We start from the raw sequence: 12866 nt of genomic DNA on the forward strand, positions 1-12866 counted from the left end.
AAAATACATACATTTATTTTGGAAAAATGAACAAATGAGTGAAAAGTTAATTTAAGAAGAAGTAAACCATATTTAACTTATTAATATGTATAGTCATTCTTGCATCATTTTTTGTTTTCCATTTTTTGCTATTCCTTTGTATTTAATTTCCCTATATAGACAATGCTTGCTTTTTTCCCCTCATAATTATTTTAACATAAGCCCCACCTTTTAAACTATTACTTTCAAGTTTGCCAAACTTAAAGCAAACTATATTATCAAAATCAAAATCAATAACAAAAATTTGATTCTCCTTTATGAAAGACTAAGAATTTAGCATGGATCTACTTACTTGTCTCTTATTTTGTCATAAGCAACTTCAGAATAAATATTGTGTTTAATTAGAATTTTCTTCTCCAGAGATTAACAGAGTATTTAGGATATGAAGTGTACTCATGAGCTGGAAGAGAAAAACATTGTAAGGGAAAAAATGTCAGAAAAAGATTGGAAATTGGAAGAGAAGAGGGGACAGATCTTCCTAGAAAACTGGAAATGGGAAAAATCATAAAAGGCTAACAAGACCTCACAGAGGTAGGACATGAAACTTATAAGAACTTGTAAGGAATTTGGTAATATAGGACCCAGAACTGCCAAAACAATCTTGAAAAATAAGAACAAAGTTGGAAAGTTTACACTTTTTTTTCAAGACTTACTACAAAGCTACAGCAATTAAAGGCAGTGTGATATTAGCTTAATGCTAGGTGTTTAGGTAAACAAAATGAAATTAAGAATCAAGAAGTAAACCTTTACTTTTAGTCAATTGGTATATATTTTTTAAGATTTTATTTTTACTTATTTGACAGAGAAAGAAAGAGAGAACACAAGCATGGGGAGTGGCAGGAAGAGGGAGAGGAAGAAGCAGACTCCCTGGGGAACAGGGAGCCTGATGTGGGGCTTATCCTAGGACCCTGGGATCATGACCTGAGCTGAAGGCAGATGCTTAACTGACCGAGACACGCAGGTGTCCCCTGGTCAACTGATATTTGACAAGAGTGCCAAAATACTACAACAGGGAAAGGCTGTCTTTTCAACAAAAGTGCTGGAACAATAGGATATCCAATGCAAAAGAATGAAGTTGGACCACTACCCCACTCCATACATAAGAACTCAAAATGGATAAACAACCCCACCCAAAGAGCTAAAATTATACAACTCTAAGACAAAAACAGAGGTATAAATCTTCTTGGCCTTGGATTAGGCAACAGTTTCTTACATATGATGTCAAAAGCAAAAGCAACTCAAGTCAAAAGCACAAGCAATCAAAGAAAAATTAAATAAATTGAACTGTATCCAAATGTAAAATTCTTGTGCCTCAAAAGACACTGCCAAGAAAGTAGAAAGACAATAGAATGAAGAAAATAGTTGCAAAGCATTTATCTAATAAAAGAAACTGTATGGGGGTGCCTGGGTGGTGGAATCGGTTAAGTGTCAGACTCTTGGTTTTGGTTCAGGTCACAATTTCAGGTTCTGAGATAAAGCCCTGTTACTGGCTCTGCCCTCAGTATGGAGTCTGCTTAAGAGTCTCACTCTCCGGGGTGCCTGGGTGGCTCAGTGGTTTAAAGCCTCTGCCTTCGGCTCGGGTCATGATCCCAGGGTTCTAGGATCGAGCCCCGCATCGGGCTCTCTGCTCAGCGGGGAGCCTGCTTCCTCCTCTCTCTCTGTCTGCCTCTCTGCCTACTTGTGATCTCTGTCTGTCAAATAAATAAATAAAATATTTAAAAAAAAAAAAAAAAGAGTCTCACTCTCCTTCTGCCTTCCCCTCCTCCACCCACTGGGTCACTCTCTCTAACATAAATAAAATCTTAAAAAAAATAAATTATATGGAAAAAACATATATTAAAAGCTCTTGAAACTCAATTTGTTAAAAAAAAAAAAAGCAACAATAACATTTTAAAACAGGGGAAAAGTTTATGGGATGCCTGGTGGTTCAGTTGGTTAAACATATGTCTTCGGCTCAGGTCATGATCCTTGGGTCCTTGGATCAAGCCCCACATTGAGCTCCTTGCTCAGCAGGAACCTGCTTCTCCCTCTGCCTCTTCCTGCCACTTCCATTTGTGCTTTCTCCCACTCTCTCTTTCGGTCAAATAAATAAAATCTTTTAAAAAATGGGAAACAGTTTCTAATAAAAATTTATCTAAAGATATGCAAATGAATAATAAGGACATTAAAAGATGCTCATCATCAGCCATTGGGAAAATGCAAATCCAAAAACACAATGAAATACACTTTCACCTCTAGAATGGCTAAGATGAAAAAGAGCGAAGATAGTAAGTGTTGATAAAGATACAGAAAAGTGGAGCCTTTGAACATTGTTAGTGCAATTACATAATGTTGTAGCCACTTAGAAAAATATGTAACAATTCTGAGTTAAGTTAAACTGAGTTACCATGTCACCCAACAATTCCTTTCCTAGGTATATACCCAAGAGAACTGAAAACATATATCACACAAAAATCTGTATGTGTGTAGGTTTGTATATGAATGTTCATAGCAGCATTTTTCATAACAGTTTAGTATTCGTAATTACTCAAACATCCATCACTGATAAATGGATAAGCAAAATGTGGGTGTATCTCAGCAATGAAAGATAATTCAGTAATAACATTAAAGGAAGTATTGATACATAGTACAACATGAGTGAATCTAAAAAAACTTGTTATGTGAAAGAAGCCAATCACAAAGACCACATATTGTATGTAAAGTTCCATTTATATGAAATTTCCAGAATAGGAAATTACTGGTTTGTAGGGCCCATGGGAGTGGAAAACATAAATTATTGGTTTCTAGAGCTCAGAGGAGTGGGGAAGTAGAGAGTGACTTCTAGTTTATATATGGGATTTCTTTAAGAGGTGCTAAAAGGTCATAAAATTACATAGTGATGATGGTTACACAACTCCGTGAATACATATTTAAAAACCATTGAATTATATTGTATATTTACTTAAAAGGGTAAATTTTACAGGTAAATTATGTATCAATAAACTTAGTTTAAAAAAAAAAAAAGTAAAGGGGCACTTGGATGGCTCAGTCAGTTAAGTGTCTGCCTTCAGCTCAGGTCATGATCCCAGGGTCCTGGGATCAAGCCCCTCATTGGACTTCCTACTCAGTGGGAAATCTGCTTCTCCCTCTCCCACTCCCCTTGCTTGTGTTCCCTCTCTCGCTGAGTCACTCTCTCTGTCAAATAAATAAATAAAATCTTAAAAAACAGTTAAAAGACACGTAAGAGATATTAAGAAGCTTCAACATATAATAGGAAGGTCTTAAAAGAATTGGAGAAAATGATAAAGAAGCAATATTTTGAAGTGTTAAATAAGTGTTAGAATTGAAGAAGGAATTCATTTCTCAGATTCAAAGTATATTTTGTGTCCCAAGAAAGATAAACAAAAATACATCCATTATCTAGCCACATCATCAAAACAAATTGTTGGGGGCACCTGGGTGGCTCAGTGGGTTAAGCCTCTGCCTTTAGCTCAGGTCATGATCTCAGGGTCCTAGGATGGAGTCCCACATCTGGCTCTCTGCTCGGCAAGGAGCCTGCTTCCTCCTCTCTCTCTCTCTGCTTGCCTCTCTGCCTACTTGTAATCTCTCTCTGTCAAATAAATAAAATCTTAAAAAAAATTGTGGAACATTAGATAGGATAAACAAGAAATCACAAAAAAAAAGTCAAAGAGAAAAAGACATATTACCTCAGAAGGAATACTGACAGGCTATTCCTCAGCAACAAGGGAAACCAAACACTATGAAGTAATAGCTTCAAAACAGAGAAATTCTATATAAAATACAATCATTCCTTAACTACTATTTTTTCTTATTTAGGGGACGGTAAGTTTAATTGTAGATGCTGTTTCTTCCTTGATTACTCATTTACTCAGGTTTATAAAATTCTTGAAGCAATTTTGATAGTTAATGTTTCTCTAGGAAATTATCAATTTTATATAAGATTTTAAATTTCACATAAAGTTTTTCATTTTATTTTGTCACTTTTTAGGTGTCTGTGATTTTAGTATTTTTTGTTTTGATAATTCTTCATGAAAGCAACCTCTTATTATTAATTTCTGTAGTCCTTGATAATATATATTGATTTGATATCTACTTAGTCTGAAACTAATATAATTAATCCACTTTCTTTTGATTATCTGTAGAAAGTATCTTTTGTACTCTTTTACTTTTAACCTACCTATGTCTTTATATTTAAAATGAGTTTTTCTTCAATAACATATAGTTGGTTCTTTTTTTTTTTTTTTAAGATTTATTTGACAGAGAAAGATCACAAGTATGCAGAGAGGCAGGCAGAGAAAGGGAGAAGCAGGCTCCCTGCTGAGCAAAAAACCTGATGTGGGACTCAGTCCTAGGACCCTGAGATCATGACCTTAGCTGAAGGCAGAAGCTTAACCCACTGAGCCACCCAGGTGCCCCATATAGTTGGTTCTTATATTTATAATCAATATGACAATCTTTTTCTCTTAATTGAGGTATTTAGATCATTTACATTAAATATAATTATTGGTATGAATGAAATTAAACCTACCATCATGCTACTTGTTTTCTATTATTTTTTTTTACTTTTCCCTCTTTACCCGTTTTCTTATAGATTAAATATTTATTTATTTATTTATTTATTATGAAAAAGAGAAAAGATAAAGAGGAAAAGACTCATTTTATGAAGGTAGATTAATTTTGAAAGTAAAACCAAACCAATTTCAGTTGTAAAATCCAAAATAAACAGGTAAATCAAATCTAGAATACTAAAACACTATTAATAAATCATGACTAAGCAGTTTTTCTAAAGATTTAGTTAGTTATTTAAGAAAGAGAGAAAGCATGTACAAGAGAGAGCATGCACATGCATGCAGATGGTGGGGCAGAATGAGAGGGAGAGAGAGTATTGGAAGAGAGAGAATCTTAAGCAGACTCTATGCCTAGCACAGAGCCTGATGAAGGGCTTGATCCCAGGCCCTGAGATCATGACCGGAGTCGAAATCAAGAGTCGGACCCTTACAAGAGTCGGACAGTACAACCCAGGTGCCCCTAAGCAGTTTTTATTCAGAGAATACAAAGACAAGTTTATTTCTGAAGAGCTATTCATGTTAGTCACAATATTAATGAACTAAAAGGAGAAAATTACAGTATCTTTTCAAGAATGCAAAAGAAGTATTCAGTAAAATTCAAATACGTGATTAAAAACTCTTATCCAACTTTGTTGAACAGCAGAAAATTTCTTTAACACGACAACATATTATTAATAGTAACAAATAATAATTAAAATGACGCATTCCCAAAAGGATCAAGAAAAAAACTGAAATGTTTGTTGTCACCATTTCTATTTAATATGGTACTTTATTTCCTAAATCAATGAAAATAAATTAAGTGTATAGGCTTTCTGGCTAGCAGCCATGCTGAGATCCCAGCCAACAACCAGTATCAACCATAATACATAAGCAAAGTTTATTAAAAATAATCTCCAGATTATTCCAGCCCATGGCTGTTAGACTTCCAGTCACTCCATCTCAGGCATATGGAAGAAGAAACAAGGAAATCCTGCTAATCACTGTCTGAATTCCTAACACACAGAAATCATAAAACATAATCATTATTGTTATTAAGACACCAAATTTTGGGTTATTTACTGGAACAACAGGGGAAGATTTTTAAGTAAGAAAAGCATAATCATAAAGGAAAACTGGCTAGATTAACAATTTTTAAATTTCTATACAATAAAGACTTTTTAATCAAAGTGTAAAGACAAGGCACTGAGAGAAGATAGCTCTACTTCATCTAATTGTATAATAACAAATAGACAACCAAAGTTCTGGAAAAATTGCTTAAGAAAATGAACAGGCAAATCACAAAAGAAGAATCATAGATGACTAGTAAGCATATGAAAGTTACTCAACCAGGCAATGGGAGAAAAAAGAATAACAATCAGGATTCACTTAATAACCAGTCAGACTGATAAAAATTTTAAGTCTAATAACATCAAATTCATTAGGGATCAAAAGATAGGGAAACTTGCACGCATTTTGTTACAGCAACTGCCCCCTCCGTAATGATGTTATCCAGAAAAGCCAATGAACCTGTGGCAGGGACAGCAGCCTCCAGAACCCAGTCTCCACATGTACAGACATCCGGGGCCCAGGGGCCACTTGGGAGCAGTGAAGGGGATACACTGAGGGACAGGTGGGTGTGATCCATTGGTCAGAGCTGTCCCAAGTTACAATGCAGTCCTGAGGACAGTGGAATGTTAATGTACAATCATCAGAGAGCAATTTGTCATTAGATAATCATTTCAAGGTATAAATTCAATACTAGATATATACTCTTTATAACTCCCACAACTATACATAAAAAGACAAGTAAAGAATGTTCTTTTTGACACTCAGTGAAAAATTATAAACACCCTATATCTCCATTATTAGAACAGATAATTTAACTGTATTATAATCGTACAATGAAATACTGCTCAGCAATAAAGAAGAATGACTTGCAGTACATGAACAAACACAGATAAATCTGAAAACAAAGATTAGTGATAAAAGCAGGTTGGAAAATGACACGTACAGTATGTTATGTAAGGTTTTAAAACATGCCAAACAATGCTGCATATCATATACATGAATGATACAAAAATGTACACTTTCCTAGGAGTGATTAACATAAATCTCTCTTCTATAGAGAGAAGAAAGAGAAAGAATGGGGTTGGGTAAGAGTATATGAGGTTTCAAGTATATATATTTTAATATGTGTAAAGTAAGTTGAAACATATGTGGTAAAAAGTTAACATTTATTAAAGCAAGGTGGTAGGTACAGTATAAATATTTTTCATCGTGTTATTTTATAGTCTGTATGTTTGCAATGTTTTAAACATTTTTCTTAAGTTTTAAAAAACATTGCAAGGGACAGAGGAGAAGTCGGAGGCTTAAGAAAGTGAAAAGATTTGGAATCTTGATTGTGGAGAATGTACTAAATTCAGTTTATCAGAAATGAATGACACAATTGCCAGTAAAAAATACAGTAATTGGATTGCATGGAAGCAATTTACAGAAAGATTCAAAACACTGCCATTTTAGACAGATGTTCCCTTAATACATTTAATAAAGCTTATTTACAGAACATTCTCCTTGAATTTCTCTGCCCTACAGAAAAAAAATTAGACAATTGTATAAAAATAAAAAACAAATATCTGGGGGAGCCTGGCTGGCTCAGTCAATGAAGCATGCTTCTCTTGATCTTATGGTTATGGGTTTGTGCCCCACATTGGCTGTAGAAATTATTTAAAAAATAAAATTGTTAAATAAATTTATAACACACAAATCTCTGAAACCATAATAAATTTAAACAAAAGAATATTTTGTTTCTATTAGCAACTTTTAAAGTTATCTCTATACTAGAAGACATCTCTTTGCAAAGATACCATAATTAAAATGTAGAGGACTCAATACCAATATTTGAATGGGAAAATCCTTTGATTTTATTAACAAACTGATAGAGCTTAAAGGAGATCTTTAAAACCCACTTAGGTCTTCCAAACTCTAAACTTCAAAATTATTATGTAACTTCAGGGTTTATTGAAAATGGTTAGAATTTATTAAAAAACAAAAGTCCACTTTTTGTAATAGCCCTATACTTAAATAACAAAACTAGAACCTCTACTGGATCTCTCTGATTTTTGGAATCTAAGCTCTACAATAATCACCTGATCTTTCAAGTGAGTATTTAGAGTGAGTAATTATTCCCTACTTTTTGAGAGCAGGAAATGGATTGTGTGCATCAGTTTTCCCAATGCTAAATCCAAAATAGGTGTTCAATAAATAATTATTTATTTAATTAATGACCTGAATCTATCCCCTAGCACAGACAGCCTCAAATTTCTGCAACAGATTGCACAGCCAAAGCAACCATCATGGATCAGACCCATTGGTTCTTTCAGCTTCAGATTCTGGAAATTATTAAGAGACATTACTACCCTCAGGAGTCCTACCCTTTTTTTTTTTTTTTTAAAGAATTTATTTGTTTATTTTAGAGAGAGAGTGAGCACATACGAAAAGGAGGAGCAGAGAGAGAGGGACAAGTAGACTCTGTTGAGCATGGAGCCAGACACAGAGATGAATCCCATGACCCTGAAGTCATGACCTGAGCTGAAACCAAGAGTCCCATGCTTAACCTGAGTCACCCAGACATCCCAGGAGCTCTACTTTTCTTTTTTCCTAGATTTTATTTATTTATATATTTGATAGAGAGAGCACAAGTAGGCAGAGGGACAAGCAGAGGGAGATGGAGAAGCAGGTTCCCTGCTGAGCAGAGAGCCCAGCGGGGCTCGATCCCAGAATCCTGGGATCACGACCCGAACCAAAAGGCAGATGCTTAACCAGCTGAGCCACCCAGGAGCCCCTAGGAGCTCTCCTCTTAATACTACCCCTCTAAAATCAGAGGCAGTAGGGACACCTGGGTGGCTCAGTTGGTTAAGCAGCTGCCTTCTGCTCAGGTCATGATCCCAGGGTCCTGGGAACAAGTCCCACATCGGGCTCCTTGCTCGGCAGGGAGCCTGCTTCTCCCTCTGCCTCTGCCTGCCTCTCTGTCTGCCTGTGCTCGCTCGCTCGCTCGCTCTCTCTCCGTCTCTGACAAATAAATAAAATCAGAGGCAGTAGGCAGTAAATCATTTGGATCTTTAAAATCTCTCAATCTCAAAGATAGAGAACCAATTGACAGCTCTTTAAAATGTAATAAAAATATTTTATATATGGGATTTCATAATTCATAGACTAATTTTGACTCAAAAAGCCAAGATTCATTACAAATACCATAGGTAATGAGATGACAAAGACTAAGACAAGGTCACTGGATTTTAAAAGGAGAATATAATTCATGATGTACAAAGGAATTATTTCAGTAGAGTAGTAGGACAAGATGGCAAATTACTTTTTATAAATAATAATTATCTAGTTTAGATTTCTTGTATTTAGGACTATGTGGATGATTATATTAAGGGTTAATACTACAATAAAGGAGTAATCATAATAGAAAAGAAAATTCCATATATCTGTATAATATAGGCCAAGCTAAAAGGTAAGTTATCAACTATTAAAGTTTATTATATTTCATATGCATTTTGATAAGACAGGAACATTAAGAGCAGGAAAACTTTTCTTTTTTAAGATTTTATTTTTAGGTAATCCCTACAGCTAATGTGGGTTTTGAACATAAGACCCTGAGATCAAGAGTCACATGCTCTACAGTCAGGAGCCCCAGATTACTTCTTTAAAAAGTACAGCAATTTATTAAACAAATAACTTTTCTTTTGCTGGCTTTTATCCTGTCATGTGAGAAAATATCAAAACATTTTAAGAATGCTAAAACACCAAATTACAAGGTATGAGGTTGTAGGTGAGAAGCAAAAGAAACAATACACCATGATAGGAAAAGCGAGTCATACACAGAATAAAATTTATTCCTGTACTACATTATCAACTAATTAAAATAATGATGTTAATAATTATAAAACAATTACTAAGCATTTTTAAAGGATGTATTATATGTATAGGACTTTTTCCAGGCAACTAGTCCTTGTGTTCACAAGAAATATAAAACTTAGGTCTATCAAAAGGTCCTTTTTTTCCCATTTTTAAATTGTGTTAAAATAAACATAAAATTTACCATCCTAGTCCATTTTAAGTGTACAGTTCAATGGTACTTAGTACATTCACGTTTTTGTGCAACCATCACCACCGTCTATCCCCATAACACCGTATGTTCTTTTAAAAACACTGTTAACTAACATTCTGATTGTGTGCCATACAACTAGTGAGTAAAAGAGGAAAGCAGAAAGTTCTATGAGTTAATTGCAATGAATGGAACATAAAGGTGGTCACTTACAATGCAAGTATTCTGTGGTATCCTGGCCTGGAATGCATAACCTGAATCTAACCATGAGGAAATACCAGACAAACCCAAATTAGGGGCATTCAATTAAAAAGAAGTGGGGGAGGATATTTTCTTTAAAAACATCAGTGTTTAAAGATAACAAAGAAAAGCTATAGAGAAGTTATAGATTAAAGGACACCAAAGAGAAATGACAATTAACTGCAAAGCTTGATGCTGGACTGGAGTCTCCATTGAATGGAGGAAAAACCACAAAGGACAATATCTGGTCAACCAGTAAAAATTAAAATATGCACAGGAAATTAAAGTTTTGTAAACTTTAAATTTTTCTGAAGATGATAACTATGTTCTTTATTCTTAAGAAATATAAACCAAAACATTTAGGGGTAAAGGGCCTTATACTCTCAAATGGTTCAAAACGGAGAAGAAAAAGGTGAATTTCAAAAAAGGGATAAAAGCTATACTGGGTGTCCTATACTGTTCTTATTTTTGCAGCTTTTTTGCATCTTGAAATTATATGTAAATAGTTAAAAATTATGCCTAATAGGTAGAAGCTAAATATGGAATTCTAATTCATAACACAAAGGAATATAAGAAATTATTAACATGCAACTTATAAAAGTAAAATACAAAAATACATGTAATTTCAAAACACTGTCAGTTTATCACACCTAAATTGTGAAAAATGACAGATCTGTGCCTTTCGTGAAACTGGATAAATACAATGGGATCGGTTATATCAGGATGTTCTGTAACTGGTCAGTAATTTTGATTAAGATTCAGAACTTGCGGGAAATTACCTCTAGCAATGTTTGTTTATTAATATTATAAATGCTTAAAACATTCTTCTTGCATCATTGAATTCAGTCCTTGCTGACTAACATTTCATGGGTCAAGATGAATGGTTTTTCTGTTGACTCAGCCAGTGCGGTGATCGACAAATATATTCAATAATAGCAGAATGAATAAAATGTCAACATCTGTGTCTGATTCTTGCCAGAGTCTATCAGTGCTTTATTTTTATTCCATCATTCAAAATTATTTTATCTTACTTTTGATTTACTTTCTTCTTCACTATTTCATTGTTTTTTCAGTAGCCTTTTTGTTGTTTCATCTTTTTTTTTTTTTTTTTAAGTAGGCTCCATACACAGTACAGAACCTAATGAGGGGCTTGAACCCACCATTCTTGATATCAAGACCTGAGCTCAGGTCAAGAATTGGACAGTCAGGGGCACCTCGGTGGCTCAGTGGGTTGAGCCTCTGCCTTCGGCTCAGGTCATGATCTCAGGGTCCTGGGATCTAGGCTCAGGTCATGATCTCAGGGTCCTGGGATCTAGCCCCGCATCTGGAATCTCTGCACAGTGGGGAGCCTGCTTCCCCCTCTCGCTCTGCCTGCCTTTCTGCCTACTTGTGATCTCTCTCTCTATTAAATAAATAAAATTAAATTAAAAAAAAAAAGAATTGGATGGTCAACTGATAGAGCACCCCAGGTACCCCTCATTATTTTTTAATCTTAATTTTCTTTTAGTTACAATTTTTATCTTATTTATTATTATTATTATATTAGTCTAACTTTGTAATGATGAGAAGGAAGTATGGTAGTATGGCTATACAAATTATGAACATAAGGATTGAATCCTTTTCTTCATTCAGTTCTATATTAAGTCTGGACAAAATGTAAGTTTTAGTATATTAGAAGTTACACATACAGACAAAAACTCATTCCCACAATATTAATGCTCTTGAGATAAATCATATTTAGACTGCTGAAATAGTGTTCCTTTATCACATTACATATCATCCTTGGTTTTTGTGTTATATAATCATTAATAAACTATAAGCAACATAATATATATTACAAGAAGGTAAATTAGACTTTATATTTATGTAAGGGCTTAATGCAGGTAGGAAAAGAATCTTCTGATAGAACGCCATACTGTCTCCTATAATTACTTTATAGTATCCTAGCACAAATCTTGTTTATCTGTATGAAATTTTATAATCTATAAAGATAATTTATATTTTTATATTACTTCTTAATATATCAATGAAGTACATAGAGCAAGTATCATCACTGAAAAGGAAATTGAAACTTATAGACAGATGAGATTTACCAACATTATATAGACAGCAAAGTGGCAGACTACAAAGGACTTAAACACCAACATGCCCCAAACCTAAACAATGAGAAGGACTTCTCTTGGTCATGTCACCGGAGCAAGCGAGAAGAAATATGAAATATGAAAAGTTGTTATGCAGAACCTAAAGCAGCTCTGTGTGACTACATCTAAATCAACAAGATTCATAATATCTGCTGGATACCTCATGGGACCATAGGCACCACTGGCACTTCATTTTGTCTGCTCCCCAATGAGCAAACATGTTCTACTTCTAAAAAGTCCACTAACCAAAAATACTTAATCAGAAAATGACTTCAAAAGCTTTTGGTTTTGAGCTGTTCATTGCCAGAGGGAAGGTGGGGGTTGAGGGGGTGGGGGGGGTAAATACGTGATGAAGGAGTGCACTTGTGATGAGCACGGGATGATATTTGGAAGTGTTGAGTCACTGTATTGTATACCTAAAACTAACATAACACTGTATGTTAACTATCCCGGAATTAAAATTTTAAGAAGATAAAAGATTTCAAAAAATTAAAGCTTTTCGTTTGGGGCAGGTATAGAACAAGCAGGAGAGCAAATAATAAATAATACTACAATATACATCAGTTCTGACTCTTTCAAGATAAGCTCTTCACTGAGAACTTTTTTAGTCTGAATCATTTTTTTTCTTTTTTTTTAATTTTTAAAAAATTTTTTATAAACATATAATATATTTTTATCCCCATGGGTACAAGTCTGTGAATCGCCAGGTTTACACACTTCACAGCACTCACCAAAGCACATACACTCCCCAATGTCCATAATCCCTAGCCTGAATCATTTTAATTATGA

The 12866-nt window shown here is 34.4% G+C and overlaps 1 protein-coding gene across 18 annotated transcripts in view; it reads right to left on the reverse strand.

Moving 5' to 3' along the window:
* BAZ2B (bromodomain adjacent to zinc finger domain 2B) overlaps positions 1-12866 on the reverse strand; it is a 313348-nt gene that overhangs the window by 254952 nt on the left and 45530 nt on the right. The window contains exon 1 of one of the 18 annotated variants that reach the window (XM_059394008.1): positions 332-439. The exons of the other annotated variants lie outside the window; for them this stretch is intronic. The gene's annotated coding sequence lies outside the window, so the exon portion shown is untranslated. Of the gene's footprint in view, positions 1-331; positions 440-12866 lie in introns of those variants that run through there. 18 annotated transcript variants of the gene reach the window in all.

Source organism: Mustela nigripes, chromosome 3 (assembly GCF_022355385.1).
Source record: "Mustela nigripes isolate SB6536 chromosome 3, MUSNIG.SB6536, whole genome shotgun sequence".
Classification (NCBI taxonomy): domain Eukaryota; kingdom Metazoa; phylum Chordata; class Mammalia; order Carnivora; family Mustelidae; genus Mustela; species Mustela nigripes.